This window comes from Rhinopithecus bieti, unplaced genomic scaffold (assembly GCF_001698545.2).
Source record: "Rhinopithecus bieti isolate Rb0 unplaced genomic scaffold, ASM169854v2 scaffold_7649, whole genome shotgun sequence".
Taxonomy (NCBI): Eukaryota; Metazoa; Chordata; class Mammalia; order Primates; family Cercopithecidae; genus Rhinopithecus; species Rhinopithecus bieti.
Window position 1 is genome coordinate 207,924 of NW_016805495.1, and position 18,403 is coordinate 226,326.

Sequence of the window (18,403 nt, forward strand, 5' to 3'; positions counted from 1 at the left end):
TTTTTTTTTTTTTTTTTTTTTTTGAGATAGAGTCTTGCTCTGTTGCCCAGGCTGGAGTGCAGTGGCACGATCTCGGCTAACTGAAACCTCTGCCTCCTGGGTTCAAGCAATTCTCCTGCCTCAGCTTCCCGAGTAGCTGGGACTACAGGCGCACACCACTACACCCGGCTAATTTTTTGTATTTTTAGTAGAGACGGGGTTTCGCCATGTTGGCCAGGCTGGTCTCCAACTCCTGGCCTCAAGTGATCCGCCTGCCTCGGCCTCCCAAAGTGTTGGGATTATAGGCGTGAGCCACTGTGCCTGGCCCCAATTTCTCAATTTCTTCCCCACTAAAGTGCTCCCAGTCACCGGAAGTCTTGGAAACTGAGGTTAGTCAAATGCTAGCTGGCCAGCTCAGGACCTGTCCTATAGTAGCAGCTTTGGAGGATCTTGGGGCAAGTCAAACCTGGCAATTTCTGTGCCCCCAATACCCCTGCTTCCTTATATCTTCCCTTCTGTCCTGTCTGTCTGTCAAGTGAGGGTTGGACCGGGCTGACTTTACCAGTTTTAGAAGGGTGTCAGCTAGTAGGTGGCATAGAGCCTGTTTCTTGGAAAACCCTCTATGCCTTGAGGGTTCCCTCCCCTAGTGAGAGAGAATTAGTGGGTTAAGGCTGAGTGAGCTGAGGCTTTGCTGGATCAGGGTCATTAGGCTCGTTGCAGCCGGTAAGAGAATAGGGTTGGAGAGGGTCATGGGAGGCCAGATCAGTGGGTCTCTCCTTGAATGTCCCAGGGCTATAATCAGAAGTAGCTATGACAGCCTTTCCCTGAGGTCTTGGGACAGATGTTAATATTACTCATTCACGTCATTTCCAGTGCTTTCCTGAGAGTGATATGAAAGCGGTATGTAATAGAGGACAGTGGCATCAGACAGACCTAGTTTAAGCTGTGATGTTGGGCAAATCACCTAACTTTTCTTTTTTTTAATAGAGATAGGGTCTCACTATGTTACCCAGGCTGATCTCAAACTCCTGGGCTCAAGTGATCCTCCTCCCTCGGCCTCCCAAAGTGCTGGGATTACATTACCCCTATGCATTGGGGTTGCTGTGTAGACATCCCAAGAAACAAGGGCCAGAGGGAAGAAGGTGAAATTGTAAAAGTGGACCTGGTGGATGGTTGTTAAGGCATTCCTTGACAAGTGAGCCACTGTGCCTGGCCTTTTTTTTTCTTTTTTGAGACAGGGTCTTGCTCTGTCACAAAGTGGTGGAGTGTGATAGTGTGATCATGGCTCACTGCAACCTAGACCTCCTAGGCTCCAGTGATCCTCCGACCTCAGTCTCTCAAGTAGCTGGGACCACAGGCAGGTGCCACCATGCTTGGCTATTTTCTTTTTTCTTTTCCTAGACTCCAAAGCTAGTGCCAGATTAGCTGATTTTTTTTTAATTTTAATTTTTTTTTAGAGATGAGGTCTCACTATGTTGCCCAGGCTGATCTCGAACTCCTGACCCTAAGATATCCTCCAACTCTGGCCTCCCAAAGTGTTGGGATTATAGATATGAGCCACTGCACAGCCCCTAATTTATCTAAGCTATAGTTTCTTCAACTGTACTTGAGGCTAATAATATTGCCTAAGTATTATTGTTAAGAAGTTAAATGCAATAATGCTTAAAAAGTACTTACTATGTGCCTGTCACATAGAAAATACCTCATAAATCTAATTGTTATGGCTGGGCACGGTGGCTCACACCTGTAATCCTAGCACTTTGGGAGGCTGAGGCGGGCGGATCACCTGAGGTCAGGAGTTCGAGACCAGCCTGGCCAAGATGGAGAAACACCGTCTCTATGAAACATATGAAAATTAGCCGGGTATGATGGTGGGCGCCTGTAATCCCAGCTGCTCAGGAGGCTGGGGCAGGAGAATTGCTTGAACCTGGGAGGCAGAGGCTGCAGCGAGCCGAGATCATGCCACTGCACTCCAGCCTGGGTGACAGGGCGAGACTCCGTCTCAAAAAATAAAAAAAGTTATTATTATTATTATTATTTGAGATAGAGGCCCGCCTCGGCCTCCCAAAGTGCTGGGATTACAGGCATGAGCCACTGCGCCTGGCCCAAGTATCATTTTTAAGAGAAAAATGGGAAACAAACTCAATGTCCAATAGTAGGGTGAACTAAATTATGATATATCAGCTTGATAGCATTGTTAAAAATGATGATACAAATGTTCACAACATATTGTTAAATGAAAAAAGTCAGTTTTAGGCCAGGCCTGGTGGCTCATGCCTGTAATCCCAGTACTTTGGGAGGCCGAGGCAGGCGGATCACCAGAGGTTAGGAGATCAGTACCAGCCTGTCCCACATGTCTCTAGTAAAAATACAAAAAAAAAATTAACTGGGCGTGGTGGCGGGCACCTGTAATCCCAGCTACTCTAGAGGCTGAGGCAGCACAATCTCTTGAATCCAGGAGGCAGAGGTTGCAGTGAGTCGAGATTGGGCCACCCATACTCATCCTGGGCTATGGAGTAAGACTCCTCTCAAAAAAAAAAAAAAAAAGGTCAGTCCTAAAATAATATGGTCTAAATTTTCAAAAAGCATTAGGTTGAGACATATGAAATTGTTCATATTTGATCATTTTAACCTATAAAATCAGCAATTTCATATGACTTAATATATGTACACTGAAAAGTACACAAATAAGAAGCTAGGTGCAGTGGCCTGTGCTTATAATCCCAGCTACTTGGGAGGATGAGGTGGCAGGATTGCTTGAGCCCATGAGTTCAAAGCTACAGTGAGTTATAATTGCACAGCTGCATTCTAGCCTGGGCAACAGAGTGAGACCCTATCTCTTGAAAAAGTAAATAAAAAATAAAATAAATAAAAATAAGGCCAGGTGCAGTGGCTCACACTTATAATCCTAGCAGTCTCTGAGGCCAAGGTGGGAGGACTGCTTGAGCCCAGGAGTTCAAGACTAGCCTCCACAACATAGGGAGACCTCATCTCTACAAACAATAAAATAAAAAAGTATCAGCCGGGCGTGTAGCTCACGCCTGTAATCCCAGCAATTTGGGAGGCCGAGGAGGGCGGATCACGAGGTCAGGAGATTGAGACCATCCTGGCTAATATGATGAAACCCCTTCTCTACTAAAAATACAAAAAATTAGCTGGGTGTGGTGGCAGGCTACTCGGGAGGCTGAGGCAGGAGAATGGCGTGAACCTGGGACGTGGAGCTTGCAGTGAGCCGAGATCGCGCCACTGCACTCTAGCCTGGGTGACAGAGCAAGACTCCATCTCAAAAAAAAAAAAAAAAAAAGTATCTGGGCGTGGTGGCATACGCCTGTAGTCCTAGCTACTCAGGAGGCTGAGTAGGGAGGATTGCTAAAGCTCAGGTCAAGTCTGCTGTGAGCCATGATTGCACCACTGTACTCCAGCTTGGGCAACAGAGAGATCGTGTCTCAAAAACAGATAAATACAATAGATAGATAGATAGATAGTATACATAAGGGTGGGTGTGGTGTCTCATGCTTGTAATCCCATCACTTGAGCCCAGGAGTTTGAGACCAGTCTGGGTAACACTATGAGACCCTGTCTGTACCAAAAAATTAAAAAATTTGCGCCCTTTTGGCTGGAACCGCCATCTTCCAGTAATTCGCCAAAATGACGAACACAAAGGGAAAGAGGAGAGGCACCCGATATATGTTCTCTGGGCCTTTTAGAAAACATGGAGTTGTTCCTTTGGCCAAGTATATGCGAATCTATAAGAAAGGTGGTATCGTAGACATCAAGGGAATGGGTACTGTTCAAAAGGAATGCCCCACAAGTGTTACCATGGCAAAACTGGAAGAGTCTACGATGTTACCCAGCATGCTGTTGGCATTGATGTAAACAAACAAGTTAAGGGCAAGATTCTTGCCAAGAGAATTAATGTGCGTATTGAGCACATTAAGCACTCTAAGAGCCGAGACAGCTTCCTGAAACGCGTGACAGAAAATGATCAGAAAAAGAAGGCAAAGAGAAAGGTACCTGGGTCCAACTGAAGCGCCAGCCTGCTCCACCCAGAGAAGCACACTTTGTGAGAACCAATGGGAAGGAGCCTGAGCTGCTGGAACCTATTCCCTATGAATTCATGGCATAATAGGTGTTAAAATAAATAAATAAATAAAAGACATCTGGGCTGAAAAAAAAAAAAANCATTAAGCACTCTAAGAGCCGAGACAGCTTCCTGAAACGCGTGACAGAAAATGATCAGAAAAGAAGGCAAAGAGAAAGGTACCTGGGTCCAACTGAAGCGCCAGCCTGCTCCACCCAGAGAAGCACACTTTGTGAGAACCAATGGGAAGGAGCCTGAGCTGCTGGAACCTATTCCCTATGAATTCATGGCATAATAGGTGTTAAAATAAATAAATAAATAAAAGACATCTGGGCTGAAAAAAAAAAAAACTTGCTGGACACAATGGCACACCTGTAGTCCCAGCTACTTGGGAGGCTGAGGTGGGAGGATTGCATCACTTAAGCCCAGGAGGTCGAGGCTGCAGTGAGCTGTAGTCACGCTACTACATACCAGCCTGGGCAACAGAGTGAGATCACTGTCTCAAAAAAAAAAAAAAAAGTATGCATATAAGAAAAGGTACTAAAAGGGAAGGTCCCAAAATATTGATGGTAGTTATTTTCGACTGGTGGCTCTATGGTGACTTACATTTTTTCTTGTGTTTCTAAATTTTCTTTCTTTTTTTTTTTTGAGACGGAGTCTTGCTCTGTCGCGATCTTGGCTCACTGCAAGCTCTGCCTCCTGGGTTCACGCCATTCTCCTGCCTCAGCCCCTCAAGTAGCTGGGACAACAGGCACCCGCCACCATGCCCGGCTAATTTTCGTATTTTAGTAGAGATGGGGTTTCATCGTATTAGCCAGGATGGTCTTGATCTCCTGACCTTGTGACCCGCCTGCCTTGGCCTCCCGAAGTGCTGGGATTACAGGCGTGAGCCAACATGCCCGGCCGTGTTTCTAAATTTTCTATGAACAAGTCAAGTACTACTAGTAAAAATAATCCCCATCCCACTGTATGAATGGTAATTCCCCATCCCATTATAGCCTGTTTGATTTATTGTTTATGTTTACAAGTCTAAAATGACTGTGATTTTTATGGCCATGGGCAGGATGGCAAGCACTACTCTTCATGTACTTTTGGTACCAGCATCAGTTTTCATTCAATAGTACTGTTCAGAACACTTTGCTGGTGGGCCCAGCTTTTCAAAGCCCTCTTCAATCTCTTGCCATCCTCCACAACAGACGAACATTTTCCCTGTGCCCTGTCACTGGGGCTTCAGGCCAGCTGTGTCCCTAATCCGCCCACGTCCCAGATTTGGGTATGGTTTTCCCGCTCCTCCCCCCTTTCTTCCAATCTCATCTCTACCAGGTCATCTGAGGCCTCATCTACGCTCCCTGGCCTTTCCCACTGGTCACCACCTAATTTCACCATCTAATTTCATCCTCCTATGTGCAGCTGGTGTTTGTTTTTGCCTGGGCTCAGTTTGCAGTGGGGAAGGATTAAGACCCTTTCACGCTGTCTCTTTTTTCTTTTTCTTTTTTTCTTAGTGCCCTTGACTGCTCCAGGGGCTAACAGACAGCTAGCAGGGCCTGTATTCCCTAGGAAGGAACACGAGGGGTAGGGGGTAGGGAGGTAACGGTGGGCTCAGCTGGCAGGCGAGATAGAGATGGCCCTTAGGGACCCCATCCTAGGGCTTGGAGCATAGCACAGCTGCCACACAGATGTGAGCATGGAGCAGAGCTGTTTCTGTCTAGGAAATTAGCCTCAGAGATGGTGCTTGGGACCTTTACCCTTGGTACCTGATGGCAGTTTCTGCAGGGTGAGCCGGGACTGGATATCTGGTTTGCAGAAGTGTGAGAGGGCAGATGGGCCCAGGAGTAAAGGTAGTTTTTCTGCCTTCATATTAGGCATTACTTATACCCCCACATTCTCCTATGTGATAGGCCTGGCAACACTCAGAGATTGGGCACTTAGCCTAACAAGCGAAGATGTGTGTCTAAAATAACAAAAATTCCTCGTGTGTGGATAGTACTTTACAGTCTACAAAGCCCTTTCATCTGCAGGCTAAGAATTACAAGCCAGCACTGGAATTCAGGTCTTTCAGATTCTAAAGCCTGGGCCAATGGATTTTGGTGTGTCATTGCATGGCGCTCTGAATTTCAGAGTGGTTCATATCTGCCTTGTGTCTAGCCTTTTTCTGTTAGCCTGAGACCTCTACTTATTTTCAGGGTAATGATTATTAAATGCTACATATTCTTTGCATCCAATTAGATGTGCCATTGGCTAGCACTTCATGGCATAGAGAATACGGGGTTTTCATGAATCTGAATTTGCTGGATAACTTGGTGGTGGTGGAGATGGTAAGCCACTGGTGATTGGTCTTCTGTACTCATCCTTCAAGATACTAGATTTTCCTGTCTGATTGGTGAAGGAAGCCTGAGGCACAGAGGTGGTAGGACTAGAACTCTGAATAAAAAGCACAGCTGAACCTGAGGACTTGAGGCAGGAGACCAGAGTATTCAAGAACTGGTGCGGCCAGGCACGGTGGCTCATGCCTGTAATCCCAGCACTTTGGGATGCTGAGGTGGGTGGATCACCTGAGGTTGGGGGTTCAAGACCAGCCTGACCAACATGGAGAAACCCCGTCTCTATTAAAAATACAAAATTAGCCAGGCGTGGTGGCACATGCCTGTAATCTCAGCTACTTGTGAGGCTGAGGCAGGAGAATCGCTTGAGCCTGGGAGGCAGAGGTTTCGGTGAGCTGAGATGGTGCCATTGCACTCCAGCCTGGGCAACAAGAGCGAAACTCCTTCTCAAAAAAAAAAAAAAACAGGTGCTTCACCCCGAGTACACAGAATGATCCTGGCCAAGTCACCTGACCTCACTAAGACTCAGTTTCCTTGTATATAAAATGAGGACATTCATTAATTCATCCAACAAATATTTATTAAGTATATACTGTTCTGGGATATGAATACATATATAGTCCCTGCCTTCCTGAGCTTGCAGTCTAGTGGGTCTAGATTACAGCAATTTATTTGAGAGGCACAATAAATTATAAATATATCGTAGAAAGTTAAGTAGGGTAAGTGCTATGAGGCAAATTAAAGCAGGATAAGGGTGTTTGAGTGGAGGCTGTTTTAGATGGTGTAGTCAGGTGGTTTTCAAGGGGTTTTATGATGTTTCAAACAGACAATTTATATAACGTGCTCAGCTCAGTGCTGACAACAATTGCATGCTTAACAAATATATTATTATATTTGCCAGTTCCACACCTCTCAGTCCACATTTTAGTCTCTGAATAGTAATAATAATTAACACACATAGATCTTACTATGAGCTAGGCACTGCACTAAGTCCTTTACATATTTTAACTCATTTCTTTTCTTTCTTTTTTTTTTTTTGAGATGGAGTCTTGCTCTTGTCACCCAACCTGGAGTGCAATGGCACGATCTCGGCTCTCTGCAACCTCCGCCTCCTGGGGTCAAGTGATTCGCCTGCCTCAACCTCCGAGAATACCTGGGATTACAGGCGCCTGCCACCAGGCCCAGCTAAGTTTTGTATTTTTAGTAGAGATGGGGTTTCACTGTTTGGCCAGGCTGGTCTCAAACTTCTGACCTCAGGTGATCTGCCTGCCTCTGCCTCCCAAAGTGCTGGGATTACAGGCATGAGCCACCATACCTGGCCTAATTCTTACAGTAACTCTACAGGTGGGAACTATTATTATCCTTCTCCCTTCCCCAACCCTCGTTTTTGTTTTCAGAGATAGGGTCTTGCTCTGTTGCCCAAGCTGGAGTGGAATGGCATGATCCTAGCTCACTGTGGCCTTGAACTCCTGGGCTTGAGCAATCCTCTCACCTCAGCCTCCTATGGAGTCCCAGCTACTTGGACATGTTATCCCCTTTTATGGTGTTGAAAAATGAGGCACGGCCGGGCGCGGTGGCTCAAGCCTGTAATCCCAGCACTTTGGGAGGCCGAGAAGGGCGGATCACGAGGTCAGGATATCGAGACTATCCTGGCTAATACGGTAAAACCCTGTCTCTACTAAAAATACAAAAACAAAATTAGCCGGGCATGGTGGCGGGCGCCTGTAGTCCCAGCTGCTCGGGAGGCTGAGGCAGGAGAATGGCGTGAACCCGGGAGGCGGAGCTTGCAGGGAGCCGAGATTGCGCCACTGCACTCCAGCCTGGGCGACAGAGCAAGACTCCATTTCAAAAAAGAAAAAAGAAAAGAAAAGAAACCCTGTCTCTACTAAAAATATAAAAATTAGCTGGGCATGGTGGTGCACGTCTGTAGTCCCAGCTACTCGGGAGGCTCAGGCAGGAGAATCGCTTGAACCCGGGAGGCAGAGGTTGCAGTGAGCCGAGATCGCGGCACCGCACTCCAGCCTGGTGACAGAGCGAGACTCCGTCTCAAAAATAAATATAAATAAATAAATAAATAAAAGAAAAATGAAAATCAAATCATTAGGAAGGGCTGGAGACTAAGAATTGAACCCAGGCAATCTGTTTCCAGAGGCTGTGCTGGGATTGTGAAGGAGCTGTGATTAGATATCAGGAATGTCTAGTTGGCGTCTACAGACTCTGCTGTCAGATTGCCTGGCTTCTTATCCTGTCGGTTCTAAGTCTCTGCTTCAGTTTCCTCATCTCTAAAATAGAACACCAGATCCTATCTTACCTTCTAGGTATGATGCTTCAAACAAAAGCCTTCTTTTTGCACTGTGGGTCCGAAGCCTGTTCACAGACCAGCCTATCAGGGAGTAGGAAGGGTCAAGGGGTCTCTGATACTTCTGGAAGGAAATAAAGACACACTAAGCAATTGTCAGAGCAACCCTAAGTTCATCTGGAGACCAGACCTCGGAAGCTAGGTCTTTATAATTTTGAGATTGCCAGGGGGGAATTAGGAGACCCTTAAATGCAGAAGACAGGATCAGTCTTGGCGTGGCCTCAACACTTAGCTTCCATTTCAGACCTTACACAGCTGGCAGGAGAGGTAAAGTCTCATCGAATGTCAGGGTGGGAAGGGCGCCTAGAGACAAACTAGTGAATGGGGAAACTGAGGCACAGAGAAGCTGAATGACTTACCCGAGGTCACTAAGGGGTTAGGGGGAGTCAGTCCTGGCTACAACCTCTACGTGAGTTACTTCCCTGAGGCTTCCACATCTCGGCCTCTTACTTGGAAGGAGGAAAGCACCTCACCGTCCAGGGCTCTAGCTGCCTCATGTCCCACGTGGGTGCTGCGGGATCCCGGAACACCCTAGCTCCAGACCGGGTTCGACTTGCGCGTGCGCACACGCGGCCAGCCCCTTGCCTTTTCCTCTTTTTCCTTCCCCTCTCCTCTGCTTACCGGCCTAAGGGAGGGGGGAAACAAGAGGAGCTAGAAGTTGGCCTCAGCCAATGGGCGGACGGGCCGCGGGCCCGGCCCCCTCCTTCCCTCCGGCGCGGCCCAATAGAAATTTACTACAATGTTGTGGCGAACGGAGGGGGAGGGGTGCGCGCGGGCGGGCGGGCTGCGGGCCGGGCTGGCCTCGCCTGGCAGAGGGAAGGCGGGAGGGCGCGCGCCAGGGCTCCTCGCCTGCTCGCTCGCTCGCTCCCTCCCTCCGCTGGTGGGTTTAGTCAGTCAGCCAGCAGCAGCCAGCGGGCCCGCGAGCCGCAGAGGGCCCGAGCCTGGGACGCCGGCGTCTCCTCCTGCCATTGTTCGTCGGGCTGCAGCAGTGGCGGGCGCAGGAGCCCGGCCCCGGAGCCACCGGTGAGGCGAGGCAGCGGCGGCGGCGCGGGAGCCGGGGCGCGGGGCGTGGAGCTGTCCCCGTGGGGACGGTCCTGGCGGCCGCGGCGGCGCTGCAGCCTCTTTGTCTGCAGCACCCCACAGGCCCCGGGCCGGGGCGCGGGCTCTCCCGCGGAGGGGCCTCGTGCGCACACTGGGACGCTAGCCGGGACGCGGCCCGAGGAGCGAGGGGCGGGCCGGAGCCGCTGAGGAAAGGGAAGGGGTTGCGTCGCGGGAGCATTGGAAAGTTAGGCTTGGGGTGTATTTTTGACGAGGGAAAATCGGTCCCCTCGGGTGCAACAATCACGGTGCGGTGTGCAGGAGCCTCGGGAGAAAACCAAATGCGGAGAATCGCAGGTTTCAGACGGTGAAGGTGTTGCGTGCAGCCGCGGAGCGATTTCTTCCTGGCGAGGGAGCGGGGCTGTCTGCAGAAGTCAGGCGGTATCTGAGGGCTGCAGGGAGCCCTGGCAGGACTTCGCAGGCCTTCCCGCCACCGACGCCTGCATCACTGAAAACACGTTCCCCTAAGTCTTCACGGTTCCCAGCGAGCGGAGGGTTAAATCTGTTCTCTCAGCGTCGTGACCTCCTTTTTCAGTTCGCGCATCTGTCGGCCTGGAAATCTTCCCCCGTGCTCGCTGGGCTGCTGTACCTGTGGAGAGGCCGGGTCTGGGCTCGTCCTCCGAGATTGACCAGCAGGCCATTATTCCTGGGGAGGTTTTGCCAAAACAGGGTCATGCTCCCCGAGAACAGGCATTCTCTTGAGAGAAAGTGATCTCACGTGAAACAGATTGCTGATGAACTGGTTTCTGGCCACATGATAGCGACTGTCATCCTGTTGTTTCTCTAACTGTACCCTGTACCCTGCCATAAATGACTAGTCTGTGGAGACTTGTTTTTTGGCATGTAGTTGCTCATTAGGAGATAGCTTTTTCTTTTTTTGTTTTTAGATGCTTTTTTTTTTTTTTTTTAAGTAGTCTGGATGATTTCACAGCTGCTATTTTGTTCCTTCTGTTTTTAGGGAAAACGGCAAGAAATGGTTGTGTCTTGTGTCTTGGATATTGTTATTATTATTATTATTATTATTTTTGAGACGGAGTCTCGCTCTGTCGCCCAGGCTGGAGTGCAGTGGCCGGATCTCAGCTCACTGCAAGCTCCGCCTCCCGCGTTTACGCCATTCTCCTGCCTCAGCCTCCCAAGTAGCTGGGACTACAGGCGCCCGCCACCTCACCCGGCTAGTTTTTTGTATTTTTTTAGTAGAGACGAGGTTTCACCGTGTTCACCAGGATGGTCTCGATCTCCTGACCTTGTGATCTGCCCGTCTCGGCCTCCCAAAGTGCTGGGATTACAGGCTTGAGCCACCGCGCCCGGCCGTGTCTTGGATATTATTATAGTGGATTTATACTCTCTTGAGGATGTACTGTAGTCAATGCTGTTGCTCATTGTTGTTTTCTGTATTCTCAGTCCTGGCAAACATTTTAGTTGATTAGATCCCTTTAACCAAAAGCAGGATGCATAGCCTGTATATGTTTCTTCTCGTCCCAGTTTTGTTAATGTAGCACTAACTCCTACTTTTTATGGAAACTTGATGTGTACTCTTCATTTCCCTTTTCTGTAAATTGAAAGTGTAATCAGTTCTTCGCCAGTTGTAAAATTTTTGGTTTGGGGTGTTATTAATGTAATTCATGTAGCGTATGTGCTATCTGGCATACAGTAAGCACTCAATAAATGGCAGATTCAAAAATAGATGGAATAACTGAACACCAGATTGCCTTAGAATCAAAGTGGTTAATTCCATGTATTTTCTATAAGAAGCTTATAATTAAGGTAAAGATAGATATTGTTCATACACCTGGGGAAACAAGTACAGTGATCTTTGCCTCTATTAAAAGTGAACTCGGTTGGGCACGGTGGCTCACGCCTGTAATCCCAGCACTTTGGGAGGTCAAGGCGGGTGGATCACTTGAGGTCAGGAGTTCGAGACTAGCCTGGCCAGCATGGTGAAACCCCATCTGTACTAAAAATACAAAAATTAGCCAGGGAAGGTGGCATGTGCCTGTAATCCCAGCTACTCAGGAGGTGGAGGCAGGAGAATCGCTTGAACCTGGGAGGCGGAGGTTGCAGTGAGCCAAGATTGTACCACTGCACTTCAGCCTGGGCAACAGAGCAAAACTCTCTCAAAAAAAAGGTGAACTCATTGTTGAACATAAGTTCAGAGTGCCAACCTAAGTTCAGAGTGCCAACCTTCTGATTCCTCTTTCTTCTACCAACAAAACTACACATTTTTCCTTGTATGTTTGAATTCAGGCTTAGAAATAAATGTTTTTAATCTGTAGGTTTTACCAAAATTCTCCCAACAATTGTTTTCTTTTTTTTCAACAGGGTCTCATTCTGTCACCCAGGCTGGAGTGCAGTGGCATTATCAGGGTTCACTGCAGCCTTGAACTCCTGGGCTCAAGTGATCCTCCTGCCTCAGCTTCCCTAGTAGCTGGGACTACAGGCGTGTGCCCCCATGCTTGGCTAATTTCTTTTTGTTTTTTGTAGAGACAGTCTCACTATGTTGCCTAGGCTGGTCTTGAATTCCTGGGCTCAAGGGATCCTCCTGCCTGGGCCTCCCAAAGTACTCGGATTACAGATGTGAGCCACCTCACCCGGCCTCTCCCAATATTTAATTGTTTTATATCAAATGTCTTGTAAGTTCTTAGGCAATATGGCTACAATCTACCTTTCCACCTTTATTCTCCTTTTCTTTGTATTGTCCAACCAAATAGAACTACTCTGTAATAACCCTTGCTTTGATATCTCTGTGTGGGTTTATTTATTTATTTTGAGACAGAGTCTTACTCTGTCATACAGGCTGGACTGCAGTGGCGCCATCTCAGCTCACTGCAACCTCCACCTCCTGGGTTTAAGCAATTCTCCTGGCTGAGGCTCCCAAGTAGCTGGGATTATAGGTGCTTGCCATCATGCCCACCCAACTTTTGTATTTTTAGTAGAGACAGGGTTTCACCATGTTGGGCAGGCTGGTCTTGAACTCCTGCCCTCAAGTGATCCACCTGCCTCGGCCTCCCAAAGTACTGGGATTACGGGCATGAGCCACTGTGCCTGGCCCTGTATACATATGTTTTTAGAGACAGGGGTCTTAGCTCGTTGCCCAAGCTGGAGGGCAGTGGCATGATCCTGGCTCACTGCCGTCTTGAATTCCTGGGTTCAAGTGGTTCTCCCACCTAAGCCTCCCGAGCAGCTGGGACTACAGACATGCACCACCATGCCCAGCTTTTTTTTTTTTTTTTTTTTTTAAACACGGGGTCCGCTATGTTGCCCAGGCTGGTCTCAAACTGCTGGTCTCAAACTCCTGAGCTCAAATGATCATCTCACCTCTGTTTCCAAAAGTGCTAGGATTACAGACATGAGCCACTGTGCCCAGCCTAGTCTGTATTACAGACATGAGCCACCATGCCTTGTGTGTAATTTTTGGTGTGAATGATAGGGTTTGCTCACACTGCTTTTTTTAATGTAGTAATCCAATTTAAATATTGCTAATCTGATTTCATAACTTTAGAATATCAGTGGCCATCAGGGGCTGAGTTTGGTTCTGAAATCAAGAGGAGCATACATGGAGACCACAGTTTGTTTCCCTGTTATCTAAGAGGCAGGACAGCATAAGTGTTGTCAGTGTATTTTCGTTTTTCTTGTCTTTTCTGTCTCAGCCTCCTGAGTAGCTGGGACTACAGGGGCACACCACCACACCCAGCTAAATTTTTTTTTTTTTTTTGAGACGGAGTCTCGCTCTGTCGCCCAGGCTGGAGTGCAGTGGCCAGATCTCAGCTTACTGCAAGGTCCGCCTCCCGGGTTTAGGCCATTCTCCTGCCTCAGCCTCCCGAGTAGCTGGGACTACAGGCGCCCGCCACCTCACCCGGCTAGTTTTTTGTATTTTTTTTAGTAGAGACGGGGTTTCACCGTGTTAGCCAGGATGGTCTCGATCTCCTGACCTCGTGATCCGCCTGTCTCGGCCTCCCAAAGTGCTGGGATTACAGGCTTAAGCCACCGTGCCCGGCCACATTTTTGTATTTTTAGTAGAGACGAGGTTTCACCATGTTGGCCATGATGGTCTCTGTCTCTTGACCTCGTGAGCTGCCCACTTCGGCCTCCCAAAGTGCTGGGATTACAGGCGTGAACCACCACACCCAGCCAGTGGTCTGTATTTTTCTGAGTTTCATCAAGTTTGTGTTTGGTTAAATGCATATTCAGGTGTGGATTTATTGCTACCTCTAAATTTGATTTTTTTCTTTAATTGCTTGAACATGGAACACTTTATTTTGTTTGTGAGCTAAACAACAATAATTCCAATAACTTTTCTTATGAATAACTTTTTTTTTTTCCTCTAAATAAAGACCCCAAAGATGGCCTCTGAATTAATCAGTTATGGGCCTTATTTGTGTAAAGGATCCAAAATTATTGAAAAGTAATTGCTAGCTAGGTGCAGTAGCTTATGCTTGTAATCCCAGCACTTTGGGAGGCTGAAGCCCACAGATAGCTCGAGCCTTCGAGTTTGAGACCACTGCATTCCAGCCTGGGCAACAGAGTGAAATTCTGTCTCAAAGAGAAAAAAGAAAATAATTGCTTGATTGCATTTATCACAGCATTTAGTTAGAGGAAAGGAGAGACAGATGCCAAATGTGTGTGATTTTTTTGTTGTTCATTTAAGTTTCTTGGTATGCCACTGGTGGCTTTTACTGTGTGTCCTTTTTTTTTTTTTTTTTTCCAAGAGCACAAATCCACGTTTATTTATTGATTTTCATTAGTTTAAATCCTTGAGGGGTACAGCATCACTCGGATTCTGTGTCCAATGGCCTTAGCAGGAAGATTGCTTCGGAAAATTTGGCACCGATAACCAATTGCCACTGGTTTCCTATGGGCCCCCAGTTACCTTTCCTACCAGCATGACTCATGGTTTGTATTTGTTTTGCCTGTCCTGACCGTCTACTGTGTTGTTCTTTTGCTTCATGTCATACATAAGCGCCAATCTCTTGCCCAGATTAGATTCATGTTTCGACAGAATCTCGGGGCAATAAAACACCTTCAATTTTAAGGAAGTAGACTTTGTGCTCCCTTTGGTTCCGGGAGACCAAACCTGATATAGGCCAGCCAAAAATGGGGCACTTGGGACCACAGCCTTCAACAAAGACATAGGTTCCTTTTAGAAGTTCCCGTTCCCAGCAGGCCTCCACAGGAACCAAGACGGCGGGAAGAGAAAGACCCTGTGTGTCCTTTTTAAGAGTGGGTTCCTGGTGTGTTTAGTAGAATGCAATATAACAAATACTCTGGAGTGCACACTGGGTTAGATTAGTATTTTGATTTACTTTGCTGCTATTTAATGAGTACATAAAGAGAAAGATAAAGAAAAATGCTGTAGCAGTGAGGAGTACTCTGAACTTGGAGGTGTTAGAAAGGAGAACTTTGATATTTTATATTGAGTGGTGATGTCATTTAGAACTACCCACCTTACTGACACTTCGCTTCAAATATTGGTTTTCGGAAAATCTGATTATGATGAAAGTCTGTTTATACTTATTTTGCTGATTATTTTTATTTAAATGGGATTGTATCCACTTAAAATATTTGAAAATAAATTGGCTAGCTCTTTGAACTTTGGAGAACAGCAGCCAGTATAATTCAAGGAGTAGCTTGAAGAGACTTTAATATTCCCTATCTGCTAACTTTGTCAGCTTCCCACTAAGTCACCGTAAGTAAATATGCAATCTAGGTAGGAACTGGGAGCTTGATATCCAAATATTCTGTCTCTCCTTCCAGTCAAATTGCTCTCCTTAAAAGTCCTTTTTTTTTTTTTTTTTCCAAGGCAGGGTCTTGCTCTGTTGCCTAGGCTGGAATGCAATGGCATGATCTCAGCTCACTGCAACTTCTGCTTCCCCGGTTCAAGCGATTCTTCCACCTCAGCCTCCCGAGTAGCTGGGACTACAGGCATGCACCAGCATGCCTGGCTAAATTTTGTATTCTTTGGTAGAGATGGGGTTTCACCATGTTGGCCAGGCTGATCTGGAACTCCTGATCTCAAGTGATCCACCTGCCTCAGCCTCCCAGAGTGCTGGGATTACAGGCATGAGCCACAGCATCCAGCCCCAAAGTCCTTTCTATTTAGAAATTCCAGAGACATTCTGGCATCATGCTTTTAAATTATTTACTGTTTTATTATTTTTATTATTTTATTATTGCAATTAAGAGCAGTTCTTTTTTTTTCTGATACAGAGTTTTGCTCTTGTTGCCCAGGCTGAAGTGCAATGGCGTGATCTCGGCTCACGGCAACCTCCACCACCCAGGTTCACGCAATTCTCCTGCCTCAGCCTGCCTAGTAGCTGGGATTACAGGCATGTGCCACCATGCCTGACTAACTTTGTATTTTTAGTAGAGACGGGGTTTCTCCATGCTGGTCAGGCTGGTCTCGAACTCCCGACCTCAGGTGATCTGCCTGCCTTGGCCTCCCAAAGTGCTGGGATTACAGGCATGAGCCACCGTGCCCGGCCAAGAGCAGTTCTCTTTTTTGCAAGTTATCTCTTATCCCCAAATTAAATCTATGTGGATTAAACTGTGATGGTTTATTGAATTGCTGCTCTCCCTCTTCTGTAGCTGATGACTCTTTGGGTCAGTTCCACCCAATTAATCTAGGCTCTCGACTCTCAGGGTGATCTCTACTTGTAGAGATTAAAATTGTTTCTAAGCTAAGTGGAGTAGAGCTTGGGTAAGGTTAAAGAAATCTTGGCAGGGTGGGTAGGAAGGGGCAAGATTATCTGTCTGATGGAATGGATAAGAAATATGACTGTAAGTTTATATTGATAAATTAGATTGGAATAGGCAATAGATGCTCTATTAAGATTATTTTCTATTATCTAATTCTATATTCAATAATTCTATTCTGTTATCTAGTATCTATTAATAGAGACAGGAACACCTCCATTTTTTTTGGAAATAGGTGGAAATAATCAAATAAGATTGGATATAATCTATACTCCTGTAGTTAATTGTTATTTATAGATGCAGCCTGATTCCATCCTCCACAAAGGTCACCCTAATGCAGATCAGCTTTTGGTAGGCGCTCTATTTGTTTGAATCCTAGCACTGGACACAACATAGATTGAGGTTTTGGTAATTTCTACATTAATATTCACTCAGAAAACTTTTGCCTGTGCATTATATTTGTTATAATATCTGCATGAAACCATTAAAAAGTTATGATAGAAAAGTTTCTAGTGAGAAACTCCCAGTGATTTAACTATATTAAAGCATAGGATTATTTTATTTTTATTTATTTATTAATTTTATGAGACAGGGTCTTACTCCCGTCACCCAGGCTGGAGTGCAGTGGTGTGATCATGGCTCACTGCAGCCTCAGCTTCCCAGGCTCAGGTGATCTTCCCACCTCAGCCTCCTGAGTAGCTGGAGCTACAGGCTCCACACCTGGCTAATGTTTTTTATTTTTAGAGACTGGGTTTTGCCATCTTGACCAGGCTAGTCTTCAACTCCTAGGCTCAAGAAATCTGCCTGTCTTGGCTTCCCAAAGTGCTGGGATTACAGGTGTGAGCCATGGCGCCTGACCTGTTTTAATTTTTAAAAATTTATATGGGGGTCTCTCTATGTTGCTGAGGTTGCTGTTGAACCCCTGGGCCCAAGTGATCCTCCTGTCTCAGTCACCCAAATAGCTGGGACTACAGGTATGTGCCATCACATCTAGCTAATAGAGTTATTTTGAATTGGTTAAATTTAAGCCTGTAAACCATAAGTATAATCTAAATGTATATTTTTGGTGATTTAGGAATACATAGTATTAGGCCAAGGTTTAGTTGTGATTGACACACAGCTATTAGTACTTACATATATTCTTAAGTAATCCTATTAAATCATTTTAACACAATGGGATCTTAATGGCATATCTTTAAACATATCTTATAAAGAAATGCTGCCTTAACTTAGATGCCAAGCACGTATTTTAATTTACCAATTAAAAGTTCTACATGTATTCAAGTGAAGAGTGTTTCACCTTAATAATACATTTCATACAGATTGTTGAAATTCATCCTGTTCCCCCTTCCCTCCCCAGTTTTTGGCCATATGGACACAGGCAGGACTCTTAAGAGTGCCAAGGATTTAAGCCCTCAAATTTTACCTGCCAACCATTTCAGCATGCAATTGGGACACATGGAAGGCAGCTTAAAGTAAAGGCTTTTAAAAAATTTTTGCTACCACCCACTTGCTGTTTCTTGCCCTTTTCTCTTTTTTTAATGATTCAGAGGATCGACACTGTTGCCAGCTTACTACCTGCAGTCTTTCTAATCTTGATGGTATTATGTAATTATATAAACCTTTTGCATGGTGTCATATGATATTGTATATATGTCTTCCTACACATGTGTCTTTAGAGTAATTTCTTTCCATCTGGTGTTGAAAATGAGCTCTTTGTGAGGTTATTTTTAAATCTTCAAGCTTTCTGGGATCCTCAACACTTGAAATAACACAATTGCTTTTGGAGGCAAGAAAATCCACATAGTATACTTTGTGGTTTTTCCAGTGACAATGTAAATAGTATTTTATTTATAAAATTAATTATATATATAC

General features: G+C 46.1%; 1 protein-coding gene and 1 pseudogene across 25 annotated transcripts in view; both read left to right on the forward strand.

Moving 5' to 3' along the window:
- EPB41 (erythrocyte membrane protein band 4.1) overlaps window positions 1-18,403 on the forward strand; it is a 238,408-nt gene that overhangs the window by 23,421 nt on the left and 196,584 nt on the right. For 2 of the 25 annotated variants that reach the window (XM_017872676.1, XM_017872699.1), the window contains exon 1: window positions 9,503-9,763. The exons of the other annotated variants lie outside the window; for them this stretch is intronic. The gene's annotated coding sequence lies outside the window, so the exon portion shown is untranslated. Of the gene's footprint in view, window positions 1-9,502; window positions 9,764-18,403 lie in introns of those variants that run through there. 25 annotated transcript variants of the gene reach the window in all.
- On the forward strand, window positions 3,553-4,355 carry LOC108530041 (60S ribosomal protein L21-like; annotated as a pseudogene).